This window comes from Martes martes, assembly GCF_963455335.1.
Source record: "Martes martes genome assembly, chromosome: 11".
Lineage (NCBI taxonomy): Eukaryota > Metazoa > Chordata > Mammalia > Carnivora > Mustelidae > Martes > Martes martes.
This window is the reverse complement of record NC_137899.1, coordinates 39,411,034-39,425,993: the sequence shown is the minus strand read 5'-3', so window position 1 is coordinate 39,425,993 and position 14,960 is coordinate 39,411,034. Positions and strand designations below refer to the sequence as shown.

The 14,960-nt window shown below is 34.0% G+C and overlaps 1 pseudogene across 1 annotated transcript; it reads left to right on the top strand.

Moving 5' to 3' along the window:
- The first annotated feature begins 1,942 nt into the window (after positions 1–1,942).
- Positions 1,943–2,831, top strand: LOC308352446 (tubulin polyglutamylase complex subunit 2-like; annotated as a pseudogene). The gene has a single exon. The product of its transcript is annotated as a tubulin polyglutamylase complex subunit 2-like (transcript).
- The last annotated feature ends 12,129 nt before the right edge of the window (positions 2,832–14,960 follow it).

Here is a 14,960-nt window from a genome sequence, read left to right as displayed (position 1 = left end):
TAAATGAACAGAAAAACAAATCCCTCTTTGTTATAATAAAATGGTATCTCACCATTATTGTAATTGATATTTCCAGGATTGTTACTAAGGTTGAACCTTTAAAAATTTTATATTTTCTTCCATTAAAGGTTAATACTTCCCTTTAAACTTATCTTAAAATTTTTAACATAAAAATAGAGCTTAAATTATACAATTTAATTTTAATCATGAAAGTTTTCAAATATACGGAAAAGTACAGAAAACTATATAATCAACCTACTTTAAAAAACATGATAGGAGTTTTCCAAGTCTGTTTCAGGTGCTTTTTCTATTTCAACAGAGCTCAAGACTCAAAATGTACCTCTTTCTTATTTCCCCTCACTTTCATGAGAAGCAACTGCTCTCCTAATGTTGGAGTGTATACTTTCTGTGCATATTTTAATGCTTGTATTATAAATAAAATAACCCATAGCAATATGAAGTATTATTCCATGTGTTTTAAAGTTACTTATATGGTGTCAAATCATGTGTATCCATTGCCATCATGCATTTTCACTATTATGTTTTGGACATACCCTATAAATCTATATTGTTTCATGAAGATATGCCACATTTATTTTCTGGTATTCCATTACATAAATATAGCACAGTGCATTCATTTCCCTGTTGATGGATATTTAATTTAGTCCCAAATTTTGGTTATTCCAAACAATAATATTTATATACATTGCTCATTGAACATATATGTGTATGTGAAAGTGAAATTGCTAAAGACTGATTCATTGGAGCTACTCTGTTTTGCCAAATTGCTCTCCAAATATTTGTAGTCATCAATGTCTAAGAATTTATATTTCAAGTTTTTCACAACATTGTGCATTACTGAGGTCTTTATTGCCATTCATATAAGTGAGAATTTGTACTTCGTTACTGCTCTCATTTTTACTTTCTTGATTAGTAATGGGATTGAAATTTTTTTTTTATGTTTTCTTGTCTATTCTCCTTCTTCTATAAATTGCCTCTTTATACTCCTTTCCCATTTTTCCATTTGACTCTGTGTCTTTTATTATTAACTTATGTATTTTTTTAGGCATCCTGAGTAAGAATTCCTTGTTAGTTATACGATTTACAGATACTTTCTTCCAGTTTGTGGAAAAAGTGATGTTATTTGGTTTTTTCCTCTGCCTGTTGGATTATGATCTTACATTATTGCATGAAATGTGAGAAAGCCGGGTTAATTTAGCAGTTTTTCAACTCTTAAATTGATTATGTGACCTCGTTACAGGAAAGCTCAGAGTATGATATTTGTGGCAAAGTCCAGTAAATCAGGAGATATTTCCTCAGTAAAACACAGTAACATTTGAACAAAGAGATAAGAAAGGTTTTATGTGCAATAAGAAATATTATATTGAATATAAAAAGCAATATTAGAAGAAATATTGGCTAAGAATTTATCCAAACTAATTAAAATACATATGACTATACATTCAAAAAGCTCTATATACCCCAAACAGAATAGAAAACCAAACAAACAAAACACAACTGGGCACATCATAGGCAATCTTCTGCAAGCTAAAAACAGACTGACAATCTTCGTATACCTAGAAAAACAGAGATAATACTTCCAAATAAGCATCAAAAAGACTAATGACTGACATTTCAACAGGAACTATGGAAGTCAGAAAATTAACATTTGAAAGAGCTAAAGGAAAACAAACAAACCCTGCAAACCCATAGTCTATATCCAGTAAAAAATCCCTCAAAATCGAAGGATAAGTAAAGATGTTTACAGTTAAACACAGCTGAGAGAACTTGTTGCCAGCAGATCTCCACTACAAGAAACATTTCTGGAAGTTCTGAAGGAAAATGATCCCAGATGGAAGCACATAACTGCAAAATGGAATGAGAGCACTTGAAGATGTAAACATGGAAAACTAGAAATGAACCTGGAGTGGGAACCTGACCCATGGATGGGATGCTGCCACCAGGTTGCAGCGAGCTGCACCAGGAGAAGGTAACCTTGGGGATGACCCGCAGCCTAGAATCTTCCCCAGGTGTGACAGAAGTCACTACTATAGAAAAGCCACCTGCCGAGTGTCATAGGATTTCCTCATGGGAACAAAAAAAATAACCATGTGCTACCTGAGAATGTGATGCATATTTATCTGATGACCAATGGCCCGCACATGACATGGAATGTGAAGCTGGATGAACACACCATTCCACTGTGCAGCATGGCAAGTGACTGCATCTCAAACCTGACTCAACCCAACCAGTCTTCTGTGTATTCAACCCCCTAGTGCACCAACTCTGGCAGACCTGGAAGTTGATGCACCTGAAGCCTGTGAGAACCAGCGAGAAAAGCCTCACTTTGATTCTCCCAGTGTGGTTTTTGAGCTGGATCCTTGCAATATGAATGGGGAGGTTTGCCTCATCTACAAAAAGAGGGAAACCAACATTCATGAGACCCTGAGATCTGGTTCCTGGATAGAGTGTTATCCTGGCATTTTCTCACAGATACCTTTACCACTTACTCTCGCCTTTTTATCATGCACCTGGGCTTGCCACAGTGGTAATATGCCTTCACCAGCTATGGCATTAGCTCACAGGCCAAAAATTGGTTCAACATGTATAAACCTATCACCTACAACCCAAACCTGCTTGCAGAAGGGACCAATTCCTTTGCGAACAAGCTGGATCCCAGCAAAGTGTTCAAAAGCAAGAAAACCATGAAAACGAACTTACTCCCGAAAAACAAAGGGCTTATCCAGCCTGCAGGTGGCCAAAAAGGGCCCTCAGGTCCTCCCTCCTCCTCTAAATCCTCTTTTAGCCCTGGAAACCCTGTCCAAAAATGAGCATCCCCACCAGCTCCATGGCGATGATTTCCATGCACAGATGGCCCAAGCCTCAGATTCTGTGTGTGGCACTACAGGCCTTTTCCTATCTGAGTGAGCCAAATCCTAGGCCTTTTACTCCCATTGTCATTAGCCAGGAGTTCAAAGGCATACTCAGGTCTCCCTTAGAGTCCTTTCCCAGTCCCTGCCTCTGAAAACTGTGAGAGGGGCACCTGGGTGGCTTAGTCATTAAGTGCCTGCCTTCGGCTTAGGTCATGATCCCAGGGTCCTGGGATAGAGCCCTGCATCCGGCTCCCTACTGTGTGGCGGGAAGCCTGCTTTTCCCTCTCCCACTCCCCCTGCTTGTGTTCTTTCTCTTGCTGGGTCTCTGTCAAATAAATAAAATCTTAAAAAAAAAAAAAAAAGCTGAAAGCTGTGGAGAGTTTCAGAACTTGTTTAAGTAACTAAATAGATCCGTTGAGAACTTTCCTCTCTTTCCACCCCCAACCCTCTACACCCTCCAGCAGTGATTAGAGAAGTCCCCCAGAGAAACCATTGGTTTTGAGCCATGAGGCATTAGAACTGTGCTGTTGAACTGGTAACCACTGGCCACATGTGGCTATTTAAACTATATTAAAAGTTCAGTTCCTCAACTACATTAGCTATGTTGTGAGTATTCATGTGGTTAGTAGATTCTATATTAGACAACACAGACATAATTGAACATTTCCATCATCACAGAAAGTTGTTTTGGGCAGCACTGCATTAGAGTATTTTCATATTGCCCTTTCTCAGTTTGTTTTTGTTAGAGAATAGGGATTCCTTAACCTGATGGCTCATAATGTTCCATGAAAATTCTTGAAGATACAATTGTACATGTTCTTTTTATTTTTATTTTAAGGAATTCTCACTCTACTCCTTTTTCAGTTTCCTGTAGTTTGTTGTTTCCAGTAAAAAACAAAATAAAACAAAAGCCTACAAAATTATAAATGAACACTCTGTTTAAAACCATTAACTATTATATCTGACACATATAAAATCTTATATTTAAAATATATGAAATTGATGACACCAAAGGTGTTTCGGTTAATGGAATTAAACTATTTTAGTTTCTTGTATGCTTTGGGAAGTATTATAACTTACCATGTAGAATTCATACAGTGATATTAAGAGTAATCAATGAAATAACAAAAATATATATATCTAGAAAACTAATAGAGGAAAGAAGGAATAAAAAACGGAATGATGATTAATCCAAAGGAAGGCCAGAAAAGAGAAATGAAGAAACAAAGATGAAACAATTAGAAAACCATGACAAGATGGTTGACTTAATCTCAACCATCTCAGTAATAGTAAGTGACTAAGTACTCCAGTTAAAGGGAGAATGGCCATATTAGATTAACAAACAAAACAAAAAAAAATGTAAAATCTAATGCAATACTGTTTACAGGAGACATACTTTATATATAGTTACAAATATCTGAAAGCAGAAAAAGGTGAAAACACATAACATGCAATCAAAAATCAAAATAAAGCTGTTGTAGTTTATCAATAGAAGAGAAAGAAGACTGACAAGAGTAAACAAAGTATATGAGGAACATTTCACAGTAATAAAAGTTTCAATTTAATCAACAGGAGGAAATAATTATTATAAATGTTAACACATCTATTAAAAAGCTTAATACATTGAAGGAAAAACAGAACTAAAAAGAGAAATACAAATCTTATAATTTGATATTTTAAAACTTTTTAGTAAATGAACAAGAAAAAATTAAAGACCTAGGAAATTTAAACAACTGAATGAACACTACACCCAACATAATCAGAATAAACATTTTCAAATGCATTTGAAATATTTACCAAATGGACCATTTGCTAATCTATGTAGGTAATGTATGTAGGTACATTCCAAGGAATTGGAATCCTAAGGAGTATATTCTTTGAATACAAGAGAAACTAGAAATCAACATAAGATTATTGGAAAATCTCCAAGTGTTTTGAAATTAAACACACACTATTATAACAGATGTGTCAAAAAAAGAAATCACAATGAATTATATTTTAAATTGAATGAAAAAAATCTGACATATCAGAAATTCTGAGATGCATTTAAAATGGCAGCCAAAGGGAAATTTTTAGCTCTAAATTAGTATATTGAGAAGAGAGGTTGAAAATCAATGTTCCAATCTACTATCTCAAGAAGCTAGAAAATTAACTATAAATTAAACGTATTTGAATATTCCTTAAAAAGTAGAAGGAAGTTAATAAAGATAACAGTAATTAAAATTTCAAAAAGCAGACATAATTTTTTTAAAAGATTTTATTTATTTATTTGTTTATTTGAAAGAGAACAAGAGCAAGAATGAGAGAATGAGAGAGAGAGAAAGCACGCACCAGCAGGGGGAGTGGCAGAGGGAGAGGGAGAAGCAGCGGAGCCCAAAGCAGATGCGGGTCTAGATCTCAGGACCTTGGGGTCATAACCTGAGCTAAAGGCAGACACTTAACTGATTGAGCCACCAAGGCACCTCAAAAAGCAGGCATAATTTTAAAGAAAATAAACAGAGGAAAAATTTTTTCTCAAAAAAGATTAATGAAGTATTTTGTTAATAGCAAGATAGTAAAGAAAGATAAAGAATAGAAATTATCAATACCATAAGTAATAAAAACCCAGATATTACAAATCCTAAAGATACTGAAAACAGAATTAATGTTTATTAACAAATTAATACTAATAAATTTGATAAATTAGATAAAATAAGCAAATACCTTTAAAACCACATATGACAAAACATGATTAACTATATCACTTGAGGAGTCCAGTGCAAAATGAGGAGTTTCTTTGTTCAAACATTAATAAAAAATTTAAAGATGGTGACAATAAAGCATTAAATTAAGTGTAAGACATTTATAAGTGGATGTGACTTCATAGGCTCTATGCCCGTGAAGCTGGCCTTGCTTCCAAAACTGGCATAAAAATAGAAATTCTGATCATTCCTATACCTATCAAAGAAACTAAAGCCACAATTTTCAGCTTTCCAGAGATTTAACATGGAATAATCCCAATTAGCGAAATCACTTCCAGCAAATAATTAAAACGGAACACTTCATATTTTTTGTTTCTCAATAGGTAATAATTGGCATTGCATTGCAAAGAAGAAAAATTACATGCCAATTTCTTCCTTGTGAACAGATGCACAAAACTTGAACATATATTATCAAATCAAATCCAGCAATATATAATACTTTATGACTAAGTGAAGTATATTCCAGTGGCATAAGATAGTTTTCAACATAAGAAAAATCAATAATTGTAACTGACCACATTAACAAAATAAGTGACAAAAATCATACAATCATCTAAAGAGATGCAGAAAAGGTAGTTGATAAAATTGAATGTCAATTCATGATGAAAAAAATAATCTCAACATATAGGAATAGAAGAGATCCTCTTTCATCTGCAAAGCATGTCTACAAAAACCTATGTTTAACATGGTAACTAATAATGAAATCTTGAACACTTTCCCTATGAGGGTGGAATAAGACAGATTGGTCCAATGCCATCAGTTCTATTCAAGTTTTATTGGAACTCCCAAACACTGTAAAAATTCAAGAGAAGAACATAAATTCTATAAAGACTGGATAGAAAAAAGTAAAACCATCATAATTTTCAGTAACATATCTGAATATCTAGAAAATATAAAGGAATCTACAAATGATTAGAATTTACAAGTGAAGTTAGCAAGGTCACTGGATACAAGATCAATATTAAAAATAAATTGTATTTCTACATTCCAGGAATAAGGAATTAGCAAATGAGATATAAAGTTACATATAGAAGTTTCCAAGAAATTAGATGCTTAGGAATAAATGTAACACGACTGAAGACAACAGCCATTGCTAAGAGAAATTAAAGAAGACCTAAATAAACAGTGATGAATCAATTGGATACCCACTGGAAAAAAAAATGAATCTGAACCCCTATCTTATGCTGTGAACAAAAATCAACTGGAAATAGGGCATACACTGAAATGTGAAAGGTAAGCTATAAAAGCTCTCAGGAAAAAATATAGGAGAATACCATCAGGACCTTGGGGCAGTTAAAGGATATAGGAACGAAAAACACACAATAAAAGATAATTGGTGAACTGGTGAACTTCATAAAAATTAAGATGTTCTATTCATCAAAAGAGATTTTAAAAGTAAAAAGTAAACCGAACACTGGAAAAAGTTATTTTTAGTGCATATATCACACAAACAACACATATCCAAAATATAAAAAATTTCTAACATATCAATAGGGAAAAAGCAATAAAAAAAAAACAATGGGACAGAAATATCAACAGAGTCTGTATAAAAAAGAATGTACAAATTGTAGATAAGCATATGAAAAGACCATCAAAAGAATTAGCCATCAGGAATACATTTGAAAGCCATAATAAAATACTACTACACACCCACAAGCCTGACTAAAATTAAAAGAACTAAGAATATCTAGTGTTGGCAAGAATGTACTGGAACTCTGGCTATCACACATTGCTGGAAGGAGTGTAAACTGATAGAATCATCTTGGGCAATTCTTTGGCAGAATCTACTAATGCTGATCATGTGTGTACCCATATTACACAGCAATTATACTTCTAAGTATGCATGCAACAGAAATATTGCATAGGTCTATCAAAAGCTGTGTAAAAAATGGTCATTTTACCTTTATTCATAATATTAAGAATCTAGAAACATTCCAATTGTCCAACAACTTGATAGTGAATAAATAATACCTAGTAATGGGGGAAAAAAACCAACACAACTACTGAACACATCAATATAGAAATATCTAGCAGATATAATATTGAGGCAAAAAACATACATATTGTCTAGTTTCATTTATTCATGGTCAAGAATAGGCTAAACTAATCTATTGTGATTTTGGTTGTTTTTTTTATTTTTGGCCTGCAATTTGGAAGGATAGCATTGTCATTAACTGAGATAGGGAATGGTATGGGTGGAACATTTATTATAAGTTAGATTGAAAGTTCATGTTAGACATACTGAGTTTGAAATACCTGTTAGATCTCCAATTCAATGTGTACTTGGTAATAGGGGCCCGGTGTTTAGGAGCAAACTGTCCAATGGCATATAGATGACATTTTTAGCCTTTAGACTGGATGCCATAAATAAAGTATATAGCAAGAATAAAATAGATAGCAAGGATGGATCTCTGGTGTGCTGTCATGTCAAGTGGGAAGAAGGGAAATGCAATGCAAGGTAATGGAAACTGAGAAGGAGCAACTGAGTGTTATGTCCTAGAAACCAAATAATGAAAGTGTATCAAGGAGATGAGCACGATTAGCTTCATTAGATGCCATTCATAAGTAAGAGGAGGAAGGAGAATTGAATATTAGTTTAGCAATATGGATACTATTGATGACCTTAGAAAAAGCAGTTTTAAGTGACATAGAGGTAATGCAAATCTGAATGGAGTAAATCTGAAAGAAAAGGCAAAAGGTGCACTTGCAGACAGTCCTATAGACATGTCTTTCAAGGAGTTGTAATGCAAAGGAGAGTGAGGGAAAAGTTATGCCACCCAGAAGTGGGATCAAGCATTTTCCTTTTTTTATATGTTAGGAGAAATGACTGATATTTATATGCTGAGGGGAATGATCTAGTAAAGAGTTGATGTAGGAAAGAAAGAAAATTTGACAAAGCTATATTTTTGGGTAGGCAACAGGAGATGGGATTTAGAGCACAAGGGGGGAGATTTGTCTCAGACTGGCTCATGGATCGTTGATCTGGAGTAACACATAGAAAAGCAAAGTATGTGAGTGCAGATACTTGTGAGGAAATATACTGTGGTTGTAGTATGTGGAAGTTCTCTTCCAGTTGCTTAATTTTCCTCGGTAAAGAAGCATATCATCAGCTGGAAGTGAGGAAAGGAGAGGAAGTTTAAGTGGTTTCAGGAAAGTAGAGAAGATATGCAATGGTCCTTCAAGAGAAGAGGGGGATGACTAGACTTTGACATGCATCTTGATGGTCTGATAGCATTCATGGCTCACCTGAAGTGTGTGGTCATGAACATGGTTTTGAATTTTTCTACAGTTATTACCAGCTCATGGGGTTTATATAAAGCAAGAGGAGAGATTAAACTGAGTAGTGATTTTTTGGGAAGTTAGCACAATACTGAGTTTCACAGGATAGAGTTATGGAACTGAGAGAAGAACATATGCAGGATATATGGAAGGGCATGATTATAACTACCATCTATGAAACTTAAGCTAGATGAAGAAAGGAGAAAAAGCATTAAGTGGAGAAAGAGTGAAGTGTGGTAGGATCAGTTGACTCTTAGTCTATTGTAAATTGCTGTTGAAATATATTGCTGAGAAGGAAGATAATAAGGATTAGAGCAGAAATAATTGATGTAGAAACTAAACAACAACAGCAACAACAACAGTAGAACAGATAAATGAAACCAGGAGCTGTTTCTTTGAAAAAAAATCAATAAAATTGATAAGCCTCTAGCCAGACTTATCAAGAAAAAAAGAGAGAGAACTCAGATAAATAAAATCAAAATAAAATCACAAATGAGAGAGGAGAAATAACAACCAACACCACAAAGTACAATCATAAGAAATTATTATGAAAAACTATATGCTGGGGCACCTTGGTGGCACAGCTGGTTGAGCATCCAACTCTTGGTTTCAGTCCAAGTTGTGATCTAATAGTTGTGAGATCAAGCCCCGAGTCAGGCTTAGCATGGAGTCTGCTTGAGAGTCTCTTTCTTGCCCTCTCCCTCTGCCCCTCCTGCTCATGCTCTCTCTCTCTCAAATAAATAAATAATCATAAAAAAGGAGAGAAAAGCTATATGCCAACAAATTGGACAACTTCTTAGAAGAAATGGATAAGTTCGTATAAACATATAATCTATCAAAATTGAAATGGGAAGAAATAGAAAATTTGAACAGAACTAATAACAATAGCCAGCAAAGAAATTGAGTCAGTAATCAAGAAAGTCCCCAAAAAACAAAAGTCCAGGATCAGATGGCTTTACAGGTTAATTCTACCAAACATTTAAAGAAGGCTTAATACCTACTCTTCTTCAAACTATTCCAAAAATAAGAAAAGGAAGGAAAACTTCGAAATTAATTCTGTGAGAACAGCATTACTTTGATACCAAAACCAGATTAAAAAAACACTAAAAAAGAGAACTACAGGTCAATATCTTTGATGAACAAAGATGTAAAAATTCTCAATAAAATACTAGCAAACCAAAGTGAACAATGTATTTAAAAAATCATTCACCACAATCAAGTGGGATTTATTCCTAGGTTGCAAGGGTGGTTCAATATTTGCAAATCAATCAATGTGATCCATCACATTAATAAGAGAAAAGATAAGAATCATATGATCATTTCAATTAGATGCAAAAAAAGTATTTGACAAAGCATAACATCCATTCAGTATAAAAACTCACCATAAAGTATGTTAAGAAGGAACATACTTCAGCACAATAAAGGCCATCTGCGAAAAACCCACAGCAAACATCATCCTTAAAGAACTGAGAAAATTTCCTATAAGGTCAAGTACAAGACACGGATTTCTACTCTCACCACTTTTATTCCACATGGTACTCAGAGTCCTAGTCACAGCAATCAAACAACAAAAAGCAATAAAAGTTATCCAAATTGGTAAGAAAGAAGTAAAACTTTTACTGTTTGCAGATTATATTGCACATAGGAAACCCAAAAGACTACCAAAAACTCCTAGAACTGGTAGATGAATTTGATAAAGTCACAGGATACAAAATCAATGTACAGAAATCTATTGCATTTCTATACACCAATATTGAAACAGCAAAAGAGAATTAAGAAAACAATCCTATTTACAACTGCACACAAAATTATAAGATACCTGGGAATAAACTTAACCAAAGAGGTGAAAGACCTGTATTCTGAAACTATAGAACACTGATGAAAGACACTGAAGACAACTCAGAAAAGTTGGAAAATGGAAAGACATTCCATGCTCACGGATTGGAAGAACAAATATTGTTAAAATGTCTATGCTACCCAAAGCAATTTATGCATTTAATGCAATCCCCATCAAAATACTAACAGCATTTTTCAGAGAACAAACAATTCTAAAATTTGTGTGGAACCACGAAAGACCCCAAATAGCCAAAGCAACCCTGAAAAAGAAAAGCAAAGTGGGAGGCATCACAATTCCAAACTTCAAGTTATATTACAAAGCTGGAGCGATCAAAACAGTTTGATACTGGCACAAAAAGAGACACACAGATCAGTAGAATAGCATATAAAATCCAGAAGTAAACCCACAATTATATGGTCAATTAATCTTTGACAAAGCAGGAAAGAATATGCAATGGGGAAAAGACAGTCTCTTTAAAACATGGTGTTGGGAAAACTGGACAGCAACATGCAAAAGAATGAAACCAGACCACTTTCTTAAACTGTACACAAAAATAATTTGCAAAAATTCAAGATGGATTAAAGACCTAAACATGAGACCCAAAATCATAAAATTTCTAGAAGACTACACAGGCAGTAACTTTTTGACAGCAGCTGTAGCAACTTCTTTCTAGATAGGTCTCCTGAGGTAAGGGGAACAAAGCAAAAATGAACTATTGGGACTTCATCAAAATAAAAAGCTTCTGCACAGTGAAGGAAACAATCAACAAAACTAAAAGACAACTGAAGGAATGGGAGAAGATATTTGCAAATGACATATCCAAAAAGGGTTAGTATCCAAAATACGTAAGGAACTTCAAAGCTAAACAAAAAAACAAAATAATCTAATTCAAAATAGGCAGAACAGACATTTCCCCAAAGGAGACACACAGATGGCCAAAAGACACATGAAAAGACATTCATCATCATTCATCATCAGGGAAATGCAAATCAAAACTATAATGAGATAACCCCCTCACCTGTCAGAATGACTAAAATCAACAACATAAAAAACAACAGGAGTTGGCAAGGATGTGGAGAGGGGAAACTTCGTGCACTGTTGGGCATGCAAACTGGAGCAGTCGTTCTGGAGAAGAGTGCGGAGATTCCTCAAGAAAGTAAAATTAGATTCACCTGATGACGCAACAATTACATCACTGGGTATTTACCAAAAGAATATAAGAAAACTAATTCAAAGGGATATATGCACTCTTATGTTTATAGCAGCATTATTTACAATAGCCAAATTATGGAAGCAGCCCAAGTGTTTATCACTAGATGAACAGATAAAGAAGAGGTGGTATAAACATATACAATGGAATAATATTAAGTCATCAAAAAGAATGAAATCTGGCCATTTGCGACTACATGGATGGAGCTAGAGAGTACAATGTTAAGCGAAATAAGTCAGAGAAAGACAAATACCACATGATTTCACTAATATGTGGAATTTAAGAAACAAAAAAGAACGAGATAAAAAAGAGACAAACCAAAAAAACAGATTCATAACTATAGAGAACAAACTGATGGTTACCAGAGGGGAGGTGGGTGGGGAATGGGTTAAGTAGGTTATGGGAATTAAGGAGTGTGGTTGTCATGATGAGCACAGGGTGATGTATGGAAGTGTTGAATCACTATATTGTACACCTGAAACAAATATAACACTGTAAGTTAACTGGAATTAAAATAAAAGCTTAAAAAAAAGAAATATATTGCTGATATTTTCCCCTGACAGTTTTTTTGCCTGAAGCCCCAGAAGGTTTTTAATTTAAGAGCCTATTAATTTTACCAGGTAATGTACCATAATTGACCAAAATTTAAATTTCATAGTTGTTTTTCTTGTTGCGACAAATATTTATACACATATGCTACTTGCCTTGCTTGTTTTCTGTATCTAGAGTTTTTCTTTTGAATACCTTTCTCTCTTTCCCTCTCTTGTATTTTGTCTATGTTCTCTCGGCTCTTTTCACTCCTTATTCAAATGCTCCTTATTTTACTACTGGAGCTATTTTCTGCTGAATAGTTTGTAACTCTCTTTATTTCTAAAATGATTCCTCCCTCCACCCCCGATTTCTTTTCTGAGTTTGGCCAGTTCTATCTTTTCCAACTTTCTACATTTTGTCATTTCTATTCTTTCTTAATCTTATTCAAGCCATTTCTTATTTTTTCTGTCTTTGTTTTTATGATATGTTCTCTAATCTGCCATTTCTAGTTTAGTATTATGGACTTTCTATTTGAGTCCTGAGTTATAATTTTTCTCTGCTACATTTTTAGGAATATTTTCATCCAATGAAAAAATTACATCTTCCTTTCTTTTTATTATAGTCTAATGAGGATGCTGTCTGACTTTCTGATCACTTTTTATATGTCTTGGATTCTCCTAAGTCAGCAACAACCTACATCCCTATGGTGAACTATGAGGGGTCTGGGTACTTATTAGGTTTCTTAGTTCAAGAACATACTCTTCTGTTGGTACTCAGAAGTATAAAGTCTGCAGTAAATGAGAATCTTTTTGCATGCTGGTGTGTCTTCTACTTTCTGTGACTATTTTACTTTCTGAGATACTTGCTTTCCATCGTTTTCTTCCTTCCTCCGTTCACTGTCAGATCATCAAAGGAGATCTAATTTGGGCTGTTACCCTGCCAACCTAAGCACTGCCTTCCCCAGACTGCCACCTCTGGTTCTGCAACTTCCTATCTTTTCTCTCTCCCAACTCTTTCCATGGCTGTGGCTTTGATCCACGGGGCCTCAGACTCCCATTGAGGTGAAGCCCTCTTTTTGTCGTCGGGGGGGGGGGGACATTATCATATTTCACCAACTATAGGATCCTACTACACTGTTTTCCTGCTTAATCTTCATAATATTTCCTCAGTTATATGTAAATGTAACATTTGTGTGTTCCCTTTCTCTTAATTTTGCTCTACATGTGAGTTGTGAGTAGAATTACTAGATCTCTTTATGGATCTGTACAGTCCCCTTTGGAGTGTAAATCAAATCACCCACCTTTGGAGGGTGTGTGGAGACATTACTATTTAAGTATCCAGAATTATCCTAGGGAAATCTGAAGTCCAAAACATTATGTTAAAACTAAAATAATATTTTAAATTTTAAAAACCATAGATTATTTTCCTTTTCTCTTTTTTAAACCTACTTTGATTTTTATATTTATATCGCTTAATGCTTGCAGAATATAAATTATATGTTGGCACTACCTTCAGAGCCTAAGATCCTTAACCCATGAATGCTTTTGTAACTTTAGCTTATTTAGCATTTGATGCTAATAGATTCTTCAGCAAAGACATAAATTGATGTAGTCCTAGACTAGAGCTTTGCATTAGGGGCCAGCAGTTCCCTTCTGAGACTAAAATGGAAGTTAATCTTCTATTAATCTTACATGTTTTGCTTAGACAATTCTTTTGATATTTGATACTGAAGAGGTTTGCCCTTTGTTCTTAGCCATCCTCTTCAGGAAATTTTTCATCTGAATCACAGCACTATAATTCTCATGACAAATTGATATTCTGCTTTGTGTTTTAAAGCTAATCTTTTCAGGTAACTTTTACTTGTAAAACATGTTTGTTTGTTTGTTTTACAAGAATAAAAAAATCGTGGAGTTGTTCAGCTGTAATTTTTTAATATATTCTTAGTCCTTTTATATTCCTTGAATTTACTGGAGCTAGATGAATGATGGTATATCACCAGTTTAATTATTACCTGCTAAAAACAAACTTTTGTTTCAAATATAGTCTACAATTTTAAGTGAACAACCAAAGCTATTTACGACTTTTTAACAAATATCCTGTCTAGAATAAAATGTGGTAAAATGTTATTTTTTAAAATCAACCTTTTGTATGTAAATGTCACTTCTCATAACTAATAATCAAGACTAGCTTAATATTAACTGTTATGCTTCAAGGAGACAATTATCTTTAAAATCAGGATATTTCTAAGTTGAGTTAACAGTCCCAAGACATATTAAAATATTTAACTACTAAAGGCCATGTATTTATCCTTCTTAAAAAATGGACAAATGGTTATTTCTTGGCTTTCTTTTCTAAGGCTTTGTGTAAGTTTTTATAATAATATTGCAGTGTTTTATTTCTTTTTAAAAGTAATTTCTTCACTATTTGGATACATTTGTTCTTTAATTTTAGAATCTACTTTTCATCCAAAAAATAATCCCATACCATTA